This window comes from Perca flavescens, chromosome 19, assembly GCF_004354835.1.
Source record: "Perca flavescens isolate YP-PL-M2 chromosome 19, PFLA_1.0, whole genome shotgun sequence".
NCBI classification, from domain to species: Eukaryota; Metazoa; Chordata; class Actinopteri; order Perciformes; family Percidae; genus Perca; species Perca flavescens.
In genome coordinates this window covers 12,723,827-12,748,894 of record NC_041349.1, presented here as the reverse complement: position 1 = coordinate 12,748,894, position 25,068 = coordinate 12,723,827, and the positions used below count along the sequence as shown (strand labels likewise).

General features: G+C 40.7%; 1 protein-coding gene across 1 annotated transcript in view; it reads left to right on the top strand.

Moving 5' to 3' along the window:
• Nucleotides 1–770: 770 nt before the first annotated feature.
• The window catches only part of trpc5a (transient receptor potential cation channel, subfamily C, member 5a), a 138,038-nt gene continuing 113,740 nt past the window's right edge, over nucleotides 771–25,068 (top strand). The window contains exon 1 of the mRNA XM_028563633.1: nucleotides 771–1,093. The gene's annotated coding sequence lies outside the window, so the exon portion shown is untranslated. The remainder of the gene's footprint in view (nucleotides 1,094–25,068) is intronic.

Genomic DNA, 25,068 nt, shown 5'->3' with positions numbered 1-25,068 from the left:
TGACCAACTCTGACATTAAAATGCTATTCCATGTTTTCGTTAGTGATAAAAACCTAATACAATATTATATAATATAATAATAATAATAATAATAATAATAATAATAATAATAATATAGTATAAAGTAGCATGAAGTAGTGAAAACCAAATGAAGTACAAGTAGGCCTACCTCAAATTAAGTACAGTAGGGTAGGCTATGAGTAAATGTAGTTGCATTTCACCACTAACTTACATACAACTTATTGTGTTTGTCCAGAAATGTTAGCTTACTGCTAATCTAACGGTTAAATACATGTAGCCTAAGGGAGTTGAAAGTAGGCTACCTTCCCACTGAAATGCTGTATCAAATGTAGACTATAGCCTAGCCTACATAATGCCAATTTATTTGATTTAATAGAGAGAGAGAGGACATGGGGAGAGAGGATATATAGCTATGTGGTCTCTGCGGTTTTAAACCAGCGAGGTCGAAGTGACCGATGCGCAGGAACCAGGGGGGAATACGCAGCTGTGAGCTGCGCCAGCCGTCAGTTTAGGATTTTAACATTTCTTCATCACCTGTAGCTTCAGGTTTGTGTTTTCTGAGGAGAGAGAGAGAGAGAGAGAGAGAGAGAGAGAGAGAGAGAGAGAGAGAGAGAGAGAGAGAGAGAGAGAGAGAGAGAGAAAGAAAGAGAGAGAGATCGTTTCCTTCCTCTCCTCCGCCGCAGCAGAAGCCGCTCTCACCAGGATGGGTCGCGCGGAGAAGAAGCAGCAGCAGCACCACGAGCAGAAGCGTCGCGAGCCGCTCCGTTTCCGTCCAGGTGGCGCGAGGAGGACGAGCTGATCTCGCGGAGCAGAAGACCGAGGAGAAGCCAGGAGGAAGGCGGAGGAGGAAATCCCGCGAGAAAAGAAAAAGAAAAGAAGAGAGACAGACGCAGATACACTCAGAGAGAGAGAGAGAGAGAGAGAGAGATAGAAAAGAGTGAAAACCCGCTGCACGTGAGGTGTGCGAGACCCCCCGGGGAGAGGGGACTATAATCGTTAATTTGGAGGAGAGACGGTTAATTTTTGTTTTTGTTTTCTCTACGCAGACGGAGAGAAAGGGTCTCCGAAAAAGGTAAGAAACACCAAACAGCGACTGGTTTCTCTTTCTTTAGTTTTTCAATCCGAATTTAACCTGCAAACTGTGCGAATTAACACCTGCAAGCATCCATAATTGATTAATTAGGCCTAACAACAGCTGTGACCGTTAAGATGGGACTGAAACGGCGTCAGTGCTCACCTCTAATCATTTGAACCCCGCTTTTTCAAAAAAAAAAAAAAAAAAAAAACTAAACGTCGGCCATAATGTGGAATATCAGTTTTGAGAGAACAGGAACGTGTTTGCAAAGAAGAAACGGGCTCATGGAGCTGTGTCTGTGGCAAAATCAGATTTTTGACACTTTGCTGCGTTTTTTGTTGTTGTTGTCTTAAACTAAAATCTGTCTCAATTAAGTGCTATGGGTTTATTTCAGCTGTCTGTCAGATGGGTTTATAACCGATAGAATATCCCTCCCACATGTCCTGACTGTATTACACCTTCTTATAGCCAACACTTGAGCTGGAACTGCTCTTCTAGCCTACGTGAGCTATCTGGATATGTTGTTTACCCAGAATCCTATGTGATTGATCTGCCTTAGCAAATTGTAGATGTTTCGTATGATTTGATGGTCAATTAGACAGACTGTGATGGTAGTTGCTGTAGCTGTGTTGAAGCTGCTGCAGGCTTTATATGCTATGTGCTGTTGCAGAGAGAGATAAGGGGGGGGGGGGGGGTAGTTGGGAGATGCTTTGGGTGACTGGTGGGTGGTTTATGTATCCTGACTCTATTGACTAATGCTGGAAAGAGGGGGTGCAGCGAGTGTGTGTGTGTGTGTGTGTGTGTGAGGGAGATAGAGATGCGGGTTGCATAGTTTGTGTGGGTCTCTGCAGGGTGGCGTTCATACGTTTGGTGTGCGCATTAGATGGTGGTGCGTGCATGTGTGTGTGATGGAGAGGGCTGTTCTCTGTGTTGACATAGACTACATACGTGTGTGCGTGTGTGCGCGCGCGTGAGTGTGTGCGTGCATGCCTCTGCGTAGCGTAGGCTATATGCGCGCTTAACAGGAATACAGAACAGAGAGATGGATGGAGCTGCATGATGTGTGTGTGTGTGTGTGTGTGTGTGTGTGTGTGTGTGTGTGTGTGTGTGCTGTGGTTGTATGTGTGTGCACGTCGGCGCGGTCCAAAGGGTTTTCCCTGCATATTAAACCCTTTGTCAGCCCTCTTAAGTGTTTCCCCGGTCCACCTGCGGAAAGTAGCCTACAGCCTCCTTTCTTTTAAATATCAGGCAAAACATAAAGTTTCTGCTGCTGCTGCAACACACACACACACACACACACACACACACACAATATGAGCATCCAGCAGTGGATGGCCAATAATTGTGCCTATTGTGTCTTGAGATTTTATTAATTATGAAACATGAGCTCATCAGCAGTTTTGAAACATTCGGGTTTTCCTGCTTTTGTGAAAGAAACCCAACAACACGTTAATAAGAGATAGCAAAACGAAATGATCAGTTGCTGATAAGGTGATGATTTTAGTCATTGTTGGGCATTTGTGAAGCCAATTCAGTTCAGGTCTTGGGCAGAGTTTTTACTGGTTTGAAATGATTATATGATGAATTGAAAATAAATCAGCAACAGTTTTAAGTCATTTTTCAAGCAAACTTACCAAACAGTTGCTGGTTCCAGCTTTGAAAATGTGAAGAATTTGCTGCTTTTCTCTGCTTTCTATCATTTTAAACTATACGTTTTGAGTTTTGGACTGTTGGTTGAACAAAACAGGCTATTTAAAGACATCACATTGGGCTTTCTGAATTAATTTTTTTCTCACACTATTTAGGGTAAACAACTAATTGAAAAATCGTCTGTTGATAATCAAAATAGTTAGACGCAGTACTAATCAACAAAACAACCTACTTCGAGAAGAGCACAAAGCCGTGAATAATTAGAACATGCATCAAATCATCTCAGAGGAACAGACTGGGAGTCGGCTGATTCACCTTTATATTTCTATGACTCTCCAAGACATGAAATATCTTTGGATTTTTCTTGTTTTTCACCACTGATGTTTGTCCTGATGGTGTTGATTACTTAACAGTTCACACTTAAGTGATCCCTCGTCCCTCAGTCTCATCTTTTTTGTGCTCCATCCAAACGTTACCTCAGCAGCTGCAGAGATGGATGCAGCTAGTGCCAATCTGGTATGACTTCTAATGTAGCCATGTTTGTGTCAGTGTGCCTTCTTCCTCCTAAAGCACACAATAGATAGTTTATTTTATCTTGCAAAACAACCGCACAACATTCCTTAAGCACATAGTCAACAAGAGTGCTGGAACAAGATGCGGAACCAAGTGATGAAACAGAACAAAACTGGAGCACTGGGCTTTAACATGAATGTGTGTTTAAAGGAGGGCTTTAACCCAAGCCTGTGGCTTAGCTCAGTGGAGTGTATAGATGAGCAAGAGTTTCAGCTGTCAGACAGAAGCAAACAATGGATCATATCTGAGCTCCACCCCCAGAATAATAGATTTAAAACTGTCTTCGGACTGATCTCCAGTATCAGATATTTCTCACCAGTTTGTTCCTCAGGATGGAAAACGTCAGTGCTAAGAGAATAAGTGGTGTCTCTCACTATATCTTTGCAGCATGAACGTTTTTAGCAGATGGCCGCAGCTTCACTGCTAATCTGAAATATAGAGAGGTGAAATAAGAACACCTGGAGCCCAGTGTGTGTGGTATTAGAGGATGGATACCCGAACCGAGCCCGTCGGGACACGACGGTACCCGATGGGCCGGGTTCGGACAGATATTTAGAAATGATGTTCTGGTTCGGGTCGGGCTTGGTCACACCAGCGCAAAAAGGAACTGAACATTTTAAATTTATAAAAGCTTATTATGTAGGTGCGCGCCTGTGTTGATGCTGATGCTCTCATCTGGTGACATTTCCGAATTCCTTCCTACAGTTGCTTAATAAAAGCGGGCTTTCCACACAAACAAACGTATGTGTCATTAGTATGAGAAAACAAATTAGATTTTAACTGTGTCGGGCTCGGGTTGGACGCATTGAGATAAATATCTTAATGCCTGTCGGATTGGGCCGGGTTTGTTTACTGCTCTGTCGGACGCAGGCCGGGCTCGGACAGAAAAATGCGGCCCGATCCTCACTCTATGTGGTATACTGCATATAGCTCTTAAAAAACAAGTGCTCATGCCTGAGTGACCAAATCCACCTATGGTTAACATCTGGTTAACATCTGGTTAACATCTGGTTAGAGGTTTAACCCTTTCCAAACGGTTTTCAGTGAGGGCTTCTCAGATGGTTCTGTGTTAACAAACCATCTGGCGCGTCAGGTTAGTTACAGTAGAGGTGCCCTGTGAAGTGGACAAACACAGTTAACTTCACATTTTTTTCACCGAAACACATTCTATGTCTGTTGAATGCATTTTTCTTTCCTCTTAAAATATTTGCAAAGCCGTTTGCTTTTAAATATTTCCAATGGTACATTGTTTACAGCCGTGTTTCCGAGCTTGCAGTCCCTTTTGCTTTTTTGCATATTGCTAAGTTGCTTTTCGGTGTCACCATTGCCAATTGTCGATCAGTGGAAGAGTGTGAAACAGGCAACAGGAATGTGCATGGTAATGTATGGTTTAGACACTATTAAGGTTGTAAATCACAAGTTGTATCACGATACGATATTATATCCACTATTTGGACAGTACGATATTTGTTGATATCTTAGAGTCTGTCACAATATGAATTTGATTCAATTCAGGGGCCTGCGATCGATATGAGACAATATCATGAATGCCCATTAAACAGAGTTATATTTATAGCAACTCAAAACAGCAACTAAATTATGATTTGACCATTTTATTTCTGAGCTTTTCCAGACATTTAAACTAAAAAATAATTATTTTTAATAAGAATCTAAAATAACGGGGCATCTTACAGACAATAAGTATTGATATTTTCACTTTGCATCGATAATATTGGATTGTGGATTATTGAATTAATATATCGATCCATATTGATGTAACGTCAGACCCTTATTTGACCCCAGACATTATGATTAATAATCAAAATCCTTATGAAGAAAATAAATGGGATTTTCGGTTCCGTAACCACACAGTTGAGCTTTATTAGTCTTGGGTTAAGAGTGGTTTGTAGGCCTGAAACAATTATTACATAATCACAGTTTCTTTGTTTAACTACAATTAAATGCTAACATTAGCTTAGGTCTTGAGGGTCGAGGTCAAGGTCTTTCTTGATTTTGTTTAGATATGCCAAAATTGTAATATACAAGTGATTATTGGTCGAACTAAATATTTTCAATTGTTAGTTGTTGCCACTTGGCCCTATACACGTTCACAGCAACAAAAATGACAATGGGGGATACAGTTAGAAAAAATGTTTTCTGATTATACAGAGGCCTTGTTTACTTCATAGGCCGTGCATTTGTGTTATTATATTATGTGGGTCACATGACAGTGATACAACCAAAATATGTTTCGAGGAATTCATTCAAAACTTTAATTTGTTTAAAAAGTAATTAAATTAAAAAAGGCCATAGTAACACTTGCTCTCGCTCCTGAGATGATTGACCAATCAGTGACGAGAGTCATCGCTTTGATCTTCTGCCAATCACTCGCGCTCGGACAGGAGAAGGGGACAGAACGCAGCAGCTATAAAAAAAAAAAAAATTCTTTATCTTTCCTTTCCCGTTTTCGGACTTGTTGAAGTGATGTGTGTAGTAGCCCAGAATGTAAGTTAAACATATTCTGTAGCTTGTTAAACTGTCATGGGTTTTACTGCCTCATTGGCTGTGTAAACGTTAAAGCTATGTTTATTCATGTTTCAATAAGTGTTCTGCTGCAATGGTGATGGGTTTAGCCCGTGTTACGACGTGACATTTATTTGGAGAGAGAGAGAGAGAGATATTATCGCCTTGATAATGTTGCTGTGTTTCTTGTTGCATAGCTGATAAGATGTGCAGATGGTTTGGTATTACTTGTGCAGCCACGCGTGGATATTCAGGTTGTGTTAGGGATAGTAATGAGCGATCACCAGTGGACCGACTGGCGCTGTGGAGCCACGTGCTTGGCTATTAAATGTGCATTATTATTTGCTTATGTTTCAGAACCATATCCAACTTCACACGTAACGCCTCATAGTTACCTTAACATGTTCAAGTCATAAATAAATCTTTCTGGGTCTCAAAGTCAGACCTCTCTGGTTCAAGTTCTTACCGGACACCCTACAGCGGTGTTTCAGTAGCCAGTTTTCAGTAGTTTTTACAGTAATTAATAGATAATTATTTTTAAATTTGACTGAAAGACACACTTATATTACATACAGTAACTTTTGGAATTGTTAGAGCTCTAGTGGGGTGTATATTGCATGTGTCTGCATGTGTTGATCAGCAGGGTTTGGGCTCCCAGGAAGTTGAAAATCCTTTTTTGCTTTTTTTGGTTTGTGATTTTGCTCGGCTCTGACCTGTGTAGGAGAGGCCTTTTTTAAACTATCACAAGCCTCTCTCTCTCTCTTTCTCTTTTCATCACTCCTCCCTTCCTCTCTCTCCCTCTTTCTTCCTCCTCCACTTTTTATTCTCCAGTAGTGAGAGAGAGAGAGAGAGAGAGAGAGAGAGAGAGAGAGAGAGAGAGAGAGAGAGAGAGAGAGAGAGAGAGAGAGAGAGAGAGAGAGAGAGAGAGGGGTGCCTGGCTTGTGATTGTTTTGTGCAGCAGAGTGAAACGCGGGCAGTGTGCACTTCATCCCACTGTGGCCGCTCTTCTCTTTATTTTTCTCCATCTTTCTCTTCTCATCGCTCACTGATGATTGTGTTTTCATACTGCTCCCTCTTCCATCTTACGCCATCCCTCCATCATTTCTCTTTCCCTCATTTCTCCATTTTTACCTTCCCACCGTTGTTCTCTCCGCACGCAGCTCGTCTTTCTCCATCCTCACATCTTTATTCTGTCATTCCCTTGTTTCCCTTTTCACTGCCTTTGATTCTTCTGTTCTTCTCATCCTCCGCATTTTCTAATCTCTTCCCCTTTCTCTTTCTTCTCCCTTTCTCCTTCCCCTCCTTTCCTTCCTCCTCTACTTCTTGTTCTCTCATCGCTCTACTTAAGTATCTCGTCCTTCTCACGCAAACCTCCTTCACCTCCCTCTCGTTTCTCGCTGATTGGTTTCCTGTTTCTGTTCTGATTACTTTTCTTGTTAAGATCTTCTCCCTCTTCCCCTTTTTCTCCCCTTTCCTCACCTCTTCATTCTCCCTTCTCTTTTACAACCACAGGCTACTTCACTTCTCTTATTCTTTTCTATTCTTCTCTCCTCCTCTTCTCTCTGCTCTTGTCGACGTTTCTTTCATCATCTTCTCTTTGTCTCCTTGTATTCCCTGTTTTCTCACCTTTTCCGACCTCCCCTTTTCCCCACCCACCACTTATTCGGTCATAATTCATCTTACATCCTTCTTTCCTTTTCTCCTTTTGTTTCTCTCCTCTCCTCTCTCCTTTATTCCACACCTTGTTGCCTCTCAATCTGTTTTACTGTATGTTCTTCTTCTCCTTTCCGCTTCTCTCTCTTGTCCCCTCTCCGTTCCTTTTCTTCATCTCCTCCTTTTTTCCTCACCTTGTCTCATCTCCATCTCCCCCCATCTCCTCTCTTTTCCTCCAATCTCCTTCTTGTTTCCTCGTCATTCCTTGTCTCCTCTCTTCCCCCTACTTTTGTCCATCTCCTCTAGTTTCTTCTGCTCTCTTTTCCTTGTTTCCTCTTCTTGTCTCCTCTCTTTCCTCTACTCCTTCTCCCCTCTCCTCCTTTCCTTCTTCCTCTCCTTTCTTTCTTTTTCCTCACCTTCTATTCCTTCCTTTATCCCCTCTCTCCTCTGCTATACTAACAGTCACAACAAACCACTCAGGAGGCAAATGATTGCAACCATTACCATGATGGATTACTTAACACACATGCACGCATGCACACACACGTAGATATACACACACCCACACACACACTGAGCAATGCAGCTGTTTTGATGGCGCAGGAAGCGGTATCTCTATTAATCACAGTCACATCACTGATCACACGTCTGTTGCAGCTCTGTTTTTGTTCATACTATATGATGCCAATGATCTGATACAATATAATATCAATTTGTTTTCACACAGGAGAATATCCTTCATCATCATCAACATTTGGTTTAATGCTAAACGTCATTTTGTTGTCTCAGTACCTATACTTTGTGTTTTGACAATACAGTTGAATCTAATCTCGAAACTGAACGATGCTCAGAGAAACGCATAAATGTGTGCACATTTTGTCAAGCAATTAGATCTAGATCCATTAGAACATCTAAGTGACTATATAAGTACATAAATCAGCGAAGTATACACAAAATAAAACAATCATGTCATGTAAAAACAAGTTCACTTTGTATTTTGGAGTAAATGTGTGTAATGTACCTCTGACTCAAACATGATGTTAGGTTGCTTTCACACCTGCCTCGTTTGTTCCGTTTAAAACTAACCCTGGAGCGTTTTGGCCGGATAGTCCGGTTGGTTTGGGGTGGTGTGAAAGCTCATCCCAACTCTGGTTTGGATCAAACAAATGAACTCTGGTCTACTTGGAAACGAGGGTCTCGGTCCGCTTCCAAGTGAACTAGAGTTCGGTTCACTTCAGGTGAGAACGCGGCCTGACCCAAACGAAGGAAGTGGACGAAAAACGGAGCATTTACCAGCCTGCAGTTTCAACCCTGCACACAATTTACGGACTTTATATATGATTTAAGTGATGATAACTTTTAGATCCATCAGCTCTTCTGAGCACACGTCGCTGGTCGTCTGTGTGACATCCTCTCTCTCCCTCTCCTTCACCAGCTGCTCATTGTTCGCCTTCTTCTAAAATATTAGAAACACTAAAGCAGAACCAGAAAACCCAAGAGGTTATCAATTTGGTGTTTCTTCATTATTTCTGAGACTAGAAGTATAGGCGAGTTTCGGATATTCTGTCCAATGAACAAGCGACCGATTCGATCGCGTGACCTGTGTTTACAGTAGCTATGTTTGCATCCACACGTTTTTGTCCAAATTAAGTGATATTGAATGAAAAATGCCTTATGGAAACAGTAAAATTTGATAGAATTTAATGAATATCGACTCAAAGGAAATACGTTCGGTCTCATCGGATTTTCCCTTGATCGATATACGGCTTATGCGATAAACGCTGACGTTATTTGCCGAATAAATTAATGAATTGCGATTAAGTTTTAGGTTTTAGTTAATTTCCGCCCAGTATTTCTGCTCTGTTTGCACACAGACAGGTGTCAACAAAGACGAAAGTAGTAGATGTAAGTAGATATAAGTGGACGAACGAGGAGACAAGAGACTTTTTGTATTTAATTTACGAGCAAAATATAACGGCTATTTTAGATAGCAAAAATAATTTATCAGGAACTCGCGAAGGAAATGACCAACAAAGGTTACGACAAGCGGTGGGACGTCCTCTGTAGTAAATGGAAGGCGCTCAAACAGCGATACATGTCTCAAAAAAGAGAGTTGTCTCGCAGCGGTGCCGGAGGGAAAATAAAAGGCAAGTTCCACCTTTTTGATGAGCTGGATCAGATCCATCGTAGCTTCCTTGGCTTCTAATATTAACAACAACAACTACTTCTGTCTAGCAAAACTTTGTTCGCAAATGTTTGCTTGAATGTTGTGTGATTCAGTGCAAAAATGAATGGAAACACCTTAAAATGTCTCAAATCAATTAGATATACCAATTTAATCGCAAAACAGCACGTGACGTGATTATGCACAGGTTTTTATTCGCTTTAAAGCTGTTGGATGGAAACACATTTTCACCAGCTTTATTCGCATGAGTTTTTTTTACCGAACTTTTTTACCGATAATTCGATTGACAGTGGATGGAAACTTAGCTAGTGTTTGGTGCATTTGACACAGTACAATGTGAAAGCAAACCGTTTCAAATGAAAAATGCAACAATGTTGCACTTTCAACCCCCCAAATCGCACCGAGTCCAACAAACTATAGGTGTGAAAGCACCCTTAAATGTAAGTTCACTGGACTTGATACCGTATTTGTGATCTTGATAATGTACCTGTCATGAATCTGGACATTTCTTTCCCTTACCTCACCCTGATTCCCGACAGAGTCGTCTCAGTTGTCGTTGTCTGAAAGCATTAGCTAATTAAACATTTTATCAGGAAGCACGAGGGATGACAGGGCGCCTCCCTGGTCTCCGATGGGCAGGGTTTAGTGGTGTCATGTCCATTTACTGGAACACAGTAGAACCAGGACAGGCTGAGGCCAAGCTCCCACATTGGCGACATAAAAATGGTGTGCTGCAAATTGGTAGAGGAAAAGCATTAATGCTGTCTGACGCTTTCTTTTTCTGTTCCCTCATTCTGTTCTTGAAACTAAAACGCTAATTTGAAATGCATGAGATGTTCTTGTTATCCTCAAAATCTGCTGCTCTTTGTCTCGCCTGCCTTTCCATAAAGACGCAAATCAACCCGCCGCGTCCAACAGCCAGCTGCAGCCATTATTCTAGAAAGAGTGGCACCGTGAGAAGGACCTCAGGGGTCCCAGTACGTCCTGTGCAGGCAATTAATGAGATAATGTTTCCCCACAATCCAACACCAGAAGTAGAATTTTGGATAGTATTGATTAGGAATGATTGTGTTCTTTTTACGAAGGGTTTTGTGGATGGTTTTTTATGGTTTTGTGGAAACCACATTGGTTTATATTCCTGCAAATGGAGTTAATGGACTTCTGTAATCAAGCAGTGCTCCTTTCTATTGGTGAGGTAACCATTTAAGAAATCCCACTTGTTAGTGCATGCACTGGTGTCCACATGGGCTCCAAAGTCAAGTTTCAATCTCTTTTTAAGATTTTCATACATCAGTATTTCCCGTTCTTTTAAAATAACGGCAAATATCCATTCCAGTGTTTCCACTATTGACTCTCAGCCGTGAGTCCATGAACAAGGCAACTGTCTGTGGTGAGTTCACATGTCTGTAAAAATAGCAGGATCAGTCGCGTAGCCTACTATCTGTTGAAGTCAGTTGAACAGGTGAATATCACGTTGCAGTTACAAACAGCCGAGACAGAGAGTATTCGGTTAGAACAGATCGGTGATGCCGAATGTTCTCTGTGGAGTTAGCTGGATGTGAATTCCGAATGGTGCTCCGGTGTGTTTTTTATGTGGACTGACTGTGTCGGACTCCGTTTAAAATTAGCCTTGGCAATGTGATAACTTAGTGGGCAATTTGGCCTTGTGTGCTCTGGTTAATTTGGCATGCAATTATCACACCAGTCATAATTTGTGAAATGAAAACTTCTGGCAGTTTTGGAAGAAGGGAATAACAAGAGTAACAGGTGAGCTAGCTGTAAAAGTGTGTTTTTCTGTGCTTTGTGTAAGTGCTGTGTACTGGTTAGAGACTTTATTAGAGTAGTAGTGTTACATTCAAATTTGAGAATGGAATTTTTGTCTGGTGTTAATTGACTAATCAAGAAAGTAATCTGCATATCTCAATCTTTAGCTGTAGCCCTGAACCAATCAAAACCATATTTGTTCTGTACCATACCCTATAAAAAACTGATGGTCCTATTCAGGAAGACAGATCTACAAAGGTGTATTTTTGTTTGATACATATTTAAACAGTTCCAGTGGCTTTTAATTTACTTTCCAGTTCTGTTTGGGTTTAAAATTAGCATTTTTAATGGACAGAGAAAACAGGTTTTTTATTAAGGTTATATGTAAAAGAAGGTTATGCGTAAAAGAAAGAGACAGAGGAAGGAAATTGGGAGTTGCTCATGAATTTCAGAGTAAATGTAACTTCTTTTCCCCACCTTGATTATATAACCGAGTACAAAAGACGTCTGATATATTCAAAGCATTGATACCATTAGATAGACTTGATGTAATGGAAGAATTGTAAAAGGCCAGCTGTTGAGAGAATGAGAAAGGCAGAGAGGGCACGGAGAGTTTGTCAGTTTGTTCACTTCAGCAGGTCACTGCATCCTCTGCCCATTACAGACAATCTGCAGAGCTGCAGGAATACACTTATTTATTAAAAGTTTAAAAAAAAATCCTTTCCATTAAGATAACAAGGAAATTAAGCCAGGGTTGTAGCTTATTTTTTCAGGACCCTAAATACGCAGGGAAATATACATTTATACAGACAAAAAACAAACAAATGAGGCTTTCTGGAAAGCTCTTGTCTCTTTCCCTGTAGCTAGTTGCCCTGGATTTCCGACCCTGAATATTTCTATTATCAGAAGAATTACTTGAGCAGGTTGGTTTTAATGTCTCCAGGTTTGTTGTTGTTACATCACAACAGGCTGAAAACTGGCACCACAGAAAGTTCTTCTAACAGATCAATCACTGTCACAGTTTTATTACACACACACTTTCTCCCTCTATTCGACACACACACACACACACACACACACACACACACACACACACACACACACACACACACCCCTGTAATAACATCATGAAGGGGTGTAATGTCAAATTGTCTGGAGAATGCTGTCTAGACATCTGATGTGCAGCCTTTGACCTGTAGCTTAGTCATCTAGGCTTTGGAGGTGTGTGTGTTGATAGGTTGGATGTGTGTGTGTGTGTGTGTGTGTGTGTGTGTGTGTGTGTGTGTGTGTGTGTGTGTGTGTGTGTGTGACAATGATGATTTTGTGGTCTTCTATGATAGTTTATCACATTTCTTAGGGGTTTAGAAAAACGTTGACATGTGATTATCCACCGACACAGAGCAACAATGTGATTCATTAGGAGTTTTTGTGTTTGTGTTCACCTGATGACTGTAATTCCAATATTCTCTCTCTGAGCTCTGTCTTTAGTCTCTACCCACTCCTGAGGGAAATATTTGGCTATTTAGCTGCTAAATGCTCCACTATGTTCACCACTATGTTAACATTGTCACATTGTTTTCACATTGTCATTTGATACGATTTGATACAAATATTGATTATTGGGGCGACTTCTGGTTCCCCCTGGTAGAGCGTGCGCCCCATGTGGGTTGAGTCTTTGGCGGCGGACGGGGTCCAACTCTGACTAGTGGCCCTTTCCTGCGTGTCATCCCCTCTGCCTCCACCTCTTTCCAGTCATTCTCCAGCTGCTCTAATAACAAAAAGGCATTAAAAAGACCTAAAAAATAACCTTTAGGTTCTGCTCAAATATATTGTCAGAATATTGAAGTTGACTTCTTTCACGATCTGTGTTAAATCACCCAGCCCTGATCATAAATCACAATGATCATACATTTACTTACATTTTGTGACTGTTTCTTTTAACTGGCTCACATTATGTTGCCTTCTAAAACAAACCAGAAAACACTGCCTTTTGAAAATTAAATAAGTGTCTCCAAAGCTGCTGGTTCTGAACGACCCCTCTGCAGTGAGAAAAAGAAAGAGACGGAGGAGGGAAATTGGGAGTTGCTCATGAATTTCAGAGTAAATGTAACTTCCTTTCCCCACCTTGATTATATAACCGAGTACAAAAGACGTCTGATATATTCAAAGCATTGATACCATTAGATAGACTTGATGTAATGGAAGAATTGTAAAAGGCCAGCTGTTGAGAGAATGAGAAAGGCAGAGAGGGCACGGAGAGTTTGTCAGTTTGTTCACTTCAGCAGGTCACTGCATCCTCTGCCCATTACAGACAATCTGCAGAGCTGCAGAAATACACTTATTTATTAAAAAAAAAAAAAAAAAAATCCTTTCCATTAAGATAACAAGGAAATGAAGCCAGGGTTGTAAAAGGGAGGTTCCCAGTGGACACAGGCTGTACATCAGGTTTTATGTTTCTGGCATGTATGCCCTGTTTATCCAGAGTGATGGACAATGAGCAGATGGCTTTCAGTGTCTTGCTCGAGGACAACCTGCCAGTGACACTCCTTCACATTTGCCTCGTCTTTTTAGCTGTAGATGGATGTTCTAGCAAATTATTCTGGAAATGAACTGTTGTTGATCCAGACTAGGCTGCCACCAAAGATAATTTCCATTATGATAATGGTTTTTTATCTGTAAATAAAAAACAGTAACAAAGACACAATAAAATAGAACAATTACGACCTGGTGGAAATGGCCACACACACACACACACACACACACACACACACACACACACACACACACACACACACCTGAATGTTTTGACCGAGGTTCATGGAGTTCACGAGGCAGGGGACTTATAATACGCCGTCTCCTCTACACATCGACCCTGACAAACCTAAGCGTGACCGGCTGACGTGAACTTATTGACCTCTCGCTGTCAATATCCATCCTCCTTGTGTTTGCTCTATGTGTTTATGTTTGCATGGCTTTTTTAACACGTGTGCATCTGTTTTGCACATGTGTTTTGTATGTTTTTCTCAGTATGTTCAGGCGTGTTAATATATTCATACATGCATCTGTGTGATCATGTAGTAAACACGCAGCTCTCCTCAATCACTGAGAATCCACAGACTCGTGTTGGAACAACGCGTTTGCGTTGAAGAGAAACTAAGATGTGGCTTCTCTTTGAAGCCCACGGGCTTTTCTCATTAGCTTCCTTGGTCAAAATGTTAAGCAACACACAACAAGCTTCTCTTTGGTTTGCTTGAGTGGAACACAAATCCCAAGATTGGCTAATTGGCTGTTAATCAATGGCTTAACTTAATTGATAAGACAAGAAAAGTATAACTCTACATCTTACTGCCCGAGACATCGTGGCAACCTGCTTTCTAGGGGTGGGGGAAAAAATCGGAAAACGTACGTATGTATTGTTATTATTTTTTTGCGCCGATTTTTAGAATATGTTTTTTTGCCCTGGAATCGCTATTTTTTTTATTGATTTTATTTTTTTTTGCTAATGATTGACCTAAATATTTTCTGTTTATACGGTATACCGCTAATGCCGACTACATCATATCCGTTTCCAGCAAAACAGACGGAAAGCAGAAAATGCAGAAAATCCATGTTATAATTGTCAGACTGACTGACTGACATGTGATGTGCATTCTTTTTAGAAAACAATTTAGTTTTTTTAGAAATGTCTCATGATATATTGTCTCTAGAAGTGTATTATTCAACTTTTGGGTTTGTTAAAGAAGGAAAAGAACATCGCAATACTTCTAGAATCGCAATAAAAGAAAATCGCAATACAAATCGAATCGGCACCCATTTATCGTGAAAGAATTAAATCGGGACAAAAGCATCTAGTCCCAGCCCTACTGCTTTCCACAACACACTGAATGAGTCAGCGCAGATAGTGCTGTTGACAGTGGTGGGACCCCAGATGTAGCCAGGCAGGCTAATGTTAGCATGCAGGTAAAGAAACAGGGTAATGTTAACTAACTGGTAGCCTGCAGCTTGACTTTTCCAGACACCATGGCCACTGCCCGAGTAGATGGCAACAACTGAAGAAACAACTGAACTGTAAAATCCCCCGGCTTCCCTAAAGCTAGCGGTGGGGCAACAATTTTGTCTTCCCTGTGAGTGAGTTATGTAACCAAACAACGAAGTTAAAGCAAGTGGGCGCCAACCTTCATGTGCACCATGATAAACTAATGGTGCTTTCAATTGCACCTCTAAAAACTCTTAAGAAACTCAAACTGTTAGTGTACTGTAAAGTACGCTTCTGTTCTCCTAGGCTCTTATTGTGGCATTGCTGTCTCTGTTGGACAACCGTGACACCCCCCTCATGTCTACAGGGTAAGCTAGCAAGTCAGAATCAGATTGTGACCTTTGTGATTGTAAAACAGTCAACCACAATGGGACTGGAGATGCAAAGAGTGTGCTGTTAGTGTTGGAATACAAGATGCATGAAGAGGGCAACTCATTTTTCTAGGAGTGTGAAAGCAAAAATAAGTAGCTCATAAAACCAAATATTGAATAGGTGTGTTCGGACATATCTTGACATCTGAGACCTTCAGCTGATGCTCAAAAAGTGTGTGCTACAGACATTAGGTGCAGTAGTGGCGTTTTGCGGGAACTCAAATTATCTCTAAAAATAGAAACCAAACATCGAATAGCTGCTTATATGTTTATATTTTAACATGTTAATGTTAGCCTTCAGCAAAGTTCAGCATAGACTAGTCTATATCCTTGACGTTCTACTTCCAGGATTGCTCTGGTGCCGCAGGAAATTCTGCCGGATGCATGTATTTTCGCCGCTGTCCGTTTCCTTCCACTTTCTTTGTGTTGAAATTTTAAACTCTGGTGGATTTATGATGACTATGGTTAACTGCTCCTCAGATCTCTGCAGGGTAAATCCAGACAGCTAGCTAGACTATCTGCACTGTGGGGAGCTTAGCGTCGCCAATGACGATCCTGATTGGTTTAAAGAAATGCCAATGAACCAGAGCATGTTTTCCTCCCATCCCGGAATGCTGTGTGGACTATCCAGTCCCTCCTCCGCTATGTGTGTGGATGGACTAAGCATAGACTAACCAGGTGTCAAATAAAATGGTACCACCTTCAGGACAAACAAAGTCTATTTTCTAGCCATCCAACTATTTAGTTTTCCAGTGTGTAATGAGCATTACAGCCACTGCAGCAAGTTGTAGTTTATTTTATTTATTTAACCTCAGGGAAGGTTCACTGAGAGGCAGCCTCTCTTTTGCAGAAACGCCCTGATCATAGTCACACAGTTACACATTCATACCTGGAAGCTACCCGGTACAACAACCGTCTGATCTGCTGGCCACTGAGCAGCTCCACTGGAGCGGTTGGAGGTTAAGGGCCTTGCTCAAGGGCACCTCAGTGGTGGTAATGAGGGAGGGACAAGCGCTGCTCTTTCACTTTCCCCACCCAGATTGTATCCTGTCGGTCTGGGGATTGAACCGACGACCTCCCGGTCACAAGCTCGCTTCTCTAAAATGCAACATATGTGAACCCCTCTCTTTGAGGGAAAACAAAACCCTCAGCCTCTTGCAGTATGGGCCCCAGCTGCAGCCGACATTGACCTAATAATACCTGTAGGAAAACGGGGCACCACATTCCCAGACATGATCCTCTTAAGTGCAAAGACTCATGTTTAAATCTAATACACATCCCCAATCCATTACTTGACACAGACAAACCAGCAGCAGGGCAATGAGTGTCTCGTTGTTGAAGTAAAGCAATTTATTTTAGCCTTAATGCGCATGAAAAGCAGTCATCCGTGTTCTGACAAAAAATGAACGCAGGGCCATAATAAAAACAAAGCAATTACTTTTAGAGATAATGAGCTGAATTGTATATGCATGTGTTTAGGAGAGCATACCTGTCTTTTATTGATCTGCGTGTGCTTCTCCTGTTAGTGTGTGTCAGTATCTGTTAGTGTGTATACTGTGTGCAGGTTATCAGGAGGGACTAATGCCTCCTGTGTTCTGCAAGGTAAATGTGGATGAGAGAGAGAGAGAGAGTGAGAGAGAGAGAGGGAGAGAGAGAGATATTTGGGTGAGGAGATGGAAAGAAAGAGAGGCAACTCATATCAAAATGTAGACTGGTTGAAAATTTAAATTAAAGGATACTGCTAGAGGGGATTTAGTGTGAGAGAGGACAGAAATAACAAATCAGGCCAAATGTGGAGTGAAGAGATAAGAGAGACACAACACTCCTGGACCTGAGGCTTTTTAAGTAAGATATTTAATTATTAGATAACCCACAGGTACACTAACAGAGCTGGTCACCCATTATTTATGCTGCTATTTATACAGTATATATATTTTTGTCCCTCGCTTCATGTAGCTTGAGATGAGGCCTTTTGGTTGACAAGATCTTTACAAAAGCAGAAGGTTAAACTAACTTTCATACATTCAATAGACCTATTGCATACCTGTCTAGGAGGAACAGGGCCAATCAGGGACGGACTGGGACAAAAATTCAGCCCTGGCACTGTAGCCACACCAGCCCACATCACCACGCCCATGCATCCCCACCCACGGACACGTGCATTCACTAATTACATTTGTGTACAGATGGTGAAATAATATAAGAAGTACCTTATGTAACACATTTTTAAACACTTAATGTAAGTAACTGGCAAACAATGCTTTCTACTTTTTAAAGAGCACACGTTTATAACAAATTTACACATACTGCCTATTTATGCCGTTTTCTATGCTGTTACTTTCATTCTCTACAGTATGTTTTTTTTTCACTGTCTGTCCGTGTTTCTCTCTGTTGACACTGCACACATTGTCTGTCTAGTTCTGTCATCTTTTTTAACTCTCTTACTCTGGCTTTGGCTGTCTGTGATTATACTTCAGGGTTTCTCCTTGCTCATAATTGGCATTTGAGGGAACAATAAATAATAATAATGATAATAATTATTATTATTATTATTATTATTATTATTATTATGACCATTGTGAAATCGCGCAAGTGATAAAAACCCGTCCTATGTGCTGTCGGCCTGTAAAGACAATTTATTTGTATATTTAAAAAAAAGAAATCTGACCGGCCCACATTTTTAAAAAAATGGTCCGGCCCCTCTGGCATTTGGCAGATTTGCCAGATGGCCAATCTGCCTCTGGGGCCAATCAGTTTCTGTTTTGAATTCTCTCCATCTGTTGAATGATCGACCAAGGTTGACCCGTGTTTTCACCCGTGCTCTATTACTGTCGCTTTTAGCTTTTTTTTTTGTTCTTCGGTCAATTCTTTTCTTTTTCTTTTTGCTGATCCTGCCCCAGCATCAGCGAGAACCACAAAATATAACATCACAAATAATACCATTGTAGCTGCTTTAAATGTCCTTGTCGTACCCCACTTGATAAATGTTGTTACAGTGTCCATGAGCAAGGCACCTTTACCCATAATATGAGTACAGCTATAAATTAGAGGCCAGGCATTTCTGTGCCTGAGCTACAGTAGTTACAATAATGAAAGTTTAGAAACCAAAATGAAGGATGACTCCCATTACAATATCTCCAGTAGCTTTGTCGAAGATCAATAACGCAGAGCAACTGAAAAGCAGCATTAAGTTGAGCTCGGTCTTCAGGTCCGCGGTGGAATTGATCACAGGAACAATCTAAATCTCCGGCGTCTTCCACTGGCGTTTAAAGAGGCTTCACCGAAAACCAGTCAACAGAGCCAGCTTCTCACCGGGACAGGGACCTTTAAAGACCTTCCTTTGAGAAGCAAGCGTTTATTTGAAATCTTTATCCAATTCACGCTGCACGCTTAGCCTCAGCTCTGCTGACACATTCCCGCAGCGTTCCAACTGACACTGAGCAGCTTGACAGGCGTCACACTTTTTGCCCTTTTGTCCCAGCCGCTTGTGGGATTCAAATCGGCAAACTACTTGAAATGTAAACGTTGTTTTATACCTCCCTTAAAATGCGATTTTTGTATAACACAACAAGATGTCAGAGATGTTTAATGGGAAAATCTCAACTGGCACATATGTCGCTACCCTCCTCCTTCAGTGATGTGCAGCTCAGCCATCTCAGTGCACTTTAAAGTTGAGATGTATAGTCTAATTTTGCCCTTTAATTAATTGCGATGGGTTATTAGACTCCACGTGTTTCTGTACTGTAAAGCAGCAGGGTTTTCCTCAGGAAGGTTAGCGGGTTCACTTAGAGCTGCACTGTTTAGTCAAGTAATGGATTACTAGATTGACATAAAATTAATCTGCAACTATTTTGATTATTGTCGTTTTTAAGCATAAATACCACATACACTTTTCCGCTCTAAACAAAAATAACTATTTCAACTAAATTGTGAGTTTTGTCTGATGTAGTTACATGTTATTTACTCATTAATCTATTTTTTCTATGAAATGTATAGAAAAGTGACAGAATAATGTCTTGATTTGTCTTGAAGCTGTAGCCAGAGAATATGTGGCATATTTGCTTGATAAATGACTTAAACAATCAAAAGTTTGTATACTTGTTGGTAATTTATTTATATAATATATTATAATAATAGTTTCACCTCCACTGTGAATAAGCACAGGGACATTTCCATTCACTTACACCACGCTGACATCTTTACACCGTATCATCAGAAGGAGGTTGAGTGTGAGTTGTAAGTACAAACACAACCCACAGTTATAAACCGAGAGAGAGAACACACAAACATGTATTTGTTTTACGTCGGGTGAGTTTTATTAAAATATTTGGTGAAATCTCCCTAAAGTAACAGCAGCAACAGCAACAGCACATGTCTTCAGGGAAGACATGTTCTCACCCTTCTTATCACCTCTCCCGTGTGTGTGTGTGTGTGTGTGTGTGTGTGTGTGTGTGTGTGTGTGTGTGTGTGTGTGTGTGTGTGTGTGTGTGTGTGTGTGTGTGTGTGTGTGTGTGTGTGTGTGTGTGTGTGTGTGTGTGTGTGTGTGTGTGTGTGTGTCTTTCTCATAATTTCCCATCTCCCTCGATATATATCTCCCCTTCCCTCTCTCTCTGCTGTTTTCTCTGCTCACTCTCCTCCTGGCCGTCTGTATCCTGCAAATAGGATTAAAAATTAACTGTGTGTGTGTGTGTGTGTGGGGGGGAAGTCATTGTTGTTTACCACATTTAATGGTTTGTCTTGGCACGCTATCACCTGATTTTGGTGGCACTACAGCAACATTTCACTCCTTTTTTCCGTTTTGTTTTTTTCCCACCTTCTCTCGTGAATGCACCTCCTCATTTCTCATTGGCTCACTGCCACCGATTTTGGCCTCTCTGGGGATCCGTAACAACATTATTTTATCTTGACAATCACCGAAAACCGGAAATTACATTTCTAGTAAATGTCTAAACAGTCAACGTTAAACTCGTCAACTGACCTTGTGTCAGGTCCCATTGGGTGCATAACGTTAGACTGGATTCTTAATGCTGAGAAGCATTGCCGTTCGGTTTCACAACAGACTGACTGTACAGAGTTTTTATTTTGATACAGCTTGAAAGGATCCCAAACCTTGGACACTTTCTGTTGTATTCTCTGGCCTGTCTCTCGTCTTTGTCTTGTCTCTTTTCGCTCCTTGCTGTTTTCTCTCTCTTCCTCCATTTTGCAATCCGTGCCGTCTTTGTGATGTACACAAAGTGCGTCGTTTGACAGTAATAATCATCCATGTGGGCTGTGTATGGTTATAGGGGTTAAACGAAGCTGCAACTCAAATAATGTTCTTGATGCTTTTTTAGTTATCGAATTAGTCAAGGAATTGTTTGAGCCCTAATTCATAACATTTTGTTTTTCAAAATTCCTCAACCACTTGAATCAAGAAATAATGTGTTCTCTTTTACATCACTGTAACCTTAAGTGCTTTAGATGTTAAACACAATAGGGAGACACTAGATACTGAATGTATTATTGAAGAAATATGAGCCTTTTACATATTTCTACAAAATGTCTGCAGTGATCTTAAGGGCATCTATTACACAACAGCTCTGGTTTTTGAAGACAGACTTATCTTTAAATACCAATGTGCTTTTTAAATATTGATTAAATTGAGGTTGCAGAACTTATAAAAGATGCTTGCGTGATATCTTTTTTTTTTATGCCTGACTGAGTACTATGAAATGTAATCTCACAGTACATACATGCACATACTGTCACACACATTTTTATTTCATGGTTTCTCTCACACGTGCACATCTTCAGTAGACAATTTAAAAGTCTCGCCTGACAATAAAAGCATGAAAACATGCACAAAGTGCTACGTACATGCTTTACACTCTCAGAATTTCCATGAATTAAAGGTTAACTTTAGTTGTGTAGCTGTCAGTCAACGTTACGCCTCCTCTATAGGCCGTACAACCACAGGGAGGCAACAACCTCACTTTCACCTTTCAGTTGCTCTTCCAGGAGTGAAAGGATGGAACTTGTGGTGGAGGTATCTAGCAGCTGGCCCTGTTGGGCAGACGGAGTGTGAAACAGCAGCACTTTCATGCTGTCGGAGGAGGGCTTCTCCTCAGCTTCAGAGGAAACATGGTCGCAGCAGGGATCCTGGCAGACAGACAGGGTGTTAACACAGCCGCTGTACCCGATGGGCTCTGCTTTACATTTGACTCATTTAGCTGACAGACTAATTGACACACATACAATCAGCGTGTCTTGATTGAGGACGTTTAACAAGAATGTGAGCTGTTGCCGGTAAGTGGGGCTAAACTAGGGTAAAGTAGCCGCACTACCACAGCTCCCTGCCTCGCACGTTCTAGCTTCCTAAAAGATTAGATCCCTGTCTGTGTAATGTCTGACTGAGCCCAGAGAATCCACAGCCAGCAGGTGGTAGGGTTGAGTATCCTGTGGTTTATTTTCAGATACTGGTGCTAAAGCAATACTTTTAAAACGGTGTCGGTGCCTAAACTGTGCCTGAACCAAAATTAAAGTAAAAAAGAATTGTTTATTGCTAAGGCCATATGGTAAAAATTAAATTATGTATTAATGATGTAATAACAATAACTTATTTCACCAGTAAATTGCTGTTAAATGACAAAAAATACCACCAGATGGGAAAAGGGTATTTTACAATAACTTTGAATGCACCATGAGGCTGGCGAGTTTCAAGGGAACGCACCATCTGTGTTGTTTTTCCGACAGAAGCAGCTGCACACTGTAACGTGTTGGAATCCTCTACAGTGAAATACAGTCACACTTTACACCGTTTAGTTGTCAGCATTTTAACCGTGTTTAATCCAGCTACTAGCTAACGGTAGGCTAACGTTACCTGCTGCCAAGTGTAATGGTTAACTAGCGTCATGTGCAGCGATGCTTCTGGTGCCTCTAATGTCCGTTTCGGTGCATCAGAGAGATGCGCAGGCATTTCAGTTCAGGCACCGGTCGTTTAGGCACTGGTGCCGTATTAGCACTGGGTTTCGGTACACAATCCTAGCAAGTCGGCGTGTTGATGACATTTCTATCATGCAGCCGGCTCTACCGGAAGTAAACGAACAACGAGGTTGAAGCAAACACCACAAAGGTGTCGCAAAAAATGTCTGACTGAAAAAATAATTCTGGAACTTCTTCCGGTAAGGAACAACACAGAAATCAGTAAGGAACGGCAAGAGACCCGGGTTATTATGAATTACAAACCAGTTATGTTATCGTGTGTTGCACTTCATGTACTGCCTCCTGCACGCTCCAGAGAGACAGTGCTTAAATTAAGTTTAACATTATATAAGACATTATTGCAGTGTGTAAGTATGCAGATCTTTTTAAACACATTTATGTTGAAATAAATATACCTATACAAGTAGTTACGCCTCTCGTTGTATTGGTTTGCCCTCTTATGGACATAATGCTCAAAAATAGATATTCAAATATATTCAAACCTATGTGTTTTTGTAGAAAGAATATTCCAATGTAATTTTTTGCCAATTTTGGCAGCACTACTGGGAAATGGAGTTCGCACAGTTGTCATAAAGTGCTCAGAAAAATGGAAATTTGACCATCAGCAATTCCATGACAATTGGGCAAACTCCATTCGCTATCCATCCATCTGTTATTGTTTGTCATGCGGCTTCATCATGAAGTAAGTCCAGAGTGACCACCGAGGATAGAATAGGATCAACTGGTGAGGTCAGTTAATTAGATTCTGCTGTCGACGTCGATACTTTTAGCCACTATCTGGACACTGAAACATTTTAAACATGATAACCGAGGGCTGCAGAAACCCGTCACATGAAGCAGCTCTTTTTTTAGATCTTGGCACAAGAGTGTGCTGAAATGACTCTCTCCTCTTTATTGATTTTTTTATATTCTGTTTGAGTGCTTTATACTGGTTGTTCTTTTTTTTCCTCCCGTTTTTTTCCCCTTCTTGAATCCTATTACCGCTGCTCCCAAGACAACCCAGTTATTCTCCAGGGATCAATACAGCTTCACCTAATTTAATCTAAAGAGAGACGTTGCTCTGGTAATGCAGCCTCTGTGAGCAAAGACACCGGGTTTCACAGCTCAGCAGTCGAGGTAAACGCCAGATGTCGATCCGGACAGGATTCAAATTACACCAAAACATCAAAGTTAATACGAAACACAAAAGATAAAATCATAAAGTTAACTTTAGAAAAGTACCAATTCTTCATTTAGCCTTTAGCAGTCTATAAACACATTTCAGTCTTTTAGGTGAAAGTAGAAATACCACACTGGAGAAATACTGTGTTTACAATGTAAGTATTAACAACAAAATGTATTGAAATGATCAAACGTTAAAGTACTTATTAGGCAGCATAATGGCCATTGTAATATGACCATATAATGTTACGAGGTTATTATTACTGGTGTAAGCAGAATGTTCTGGCAGGTCAAATTGGAGCTAAATTACTGGTATTTTAGAAACCATTTGGTAGTTCTAACCTGCAATGTTGTATCATTTTGTAAAGTCATTAAAGCTTTTCTGCGTAAAATTAAAATGTGTAACCAGTAAATATAGCTCTCAGATAAATGTGCTGGAGTAGAAGTATAAGATAAATACCGTAGTAGTCCTGATGGGAAAGTAAAGTGTTAAAGTAGCATAAAATGGAAACAATTAATTGAAGTAAAAGTGCTTAAAAATTGTAGTAAATGTTCTTTGTTACTACCGATACCTAAAAAACAAGATTTGCACAGGTTAGTTTGAATAATTTAGAGTAGAGCTGCAACAATTTCAATCAGGAAAGACTTTGTTGCAGATATGCAAAGATTTATTGTACATATGCATAATATGAAATGTACAGAGTCTTTGGAGATTAGACTCCATCATTATAAAATAAGGTAGTTAGCTGATGCGAGCGATTGCAGCCTGTTTAACAAGACAAATCAAATAATCAAGTAAACTGTCAATTAGCCGGAAACAATAATGACATCATTGTACAATAATAAACACAATTAGTGCTGAAAATACTCTTGAATTGATAGTCCACCTACCAGATATGATAAATATTGCTCCATTTGCCAATGAAGTGAGCATGAGGCACGAAGCAAGACATGCAGGAAGCAGAAGCAACGAATATAAATATTCAGATGCAGAATAGTCCTCATGCATGCTGCGTGCGTCATAAATGAACCACTGATAATGATGTGATAGCTCCGAAGAGAACTTTAAACATGC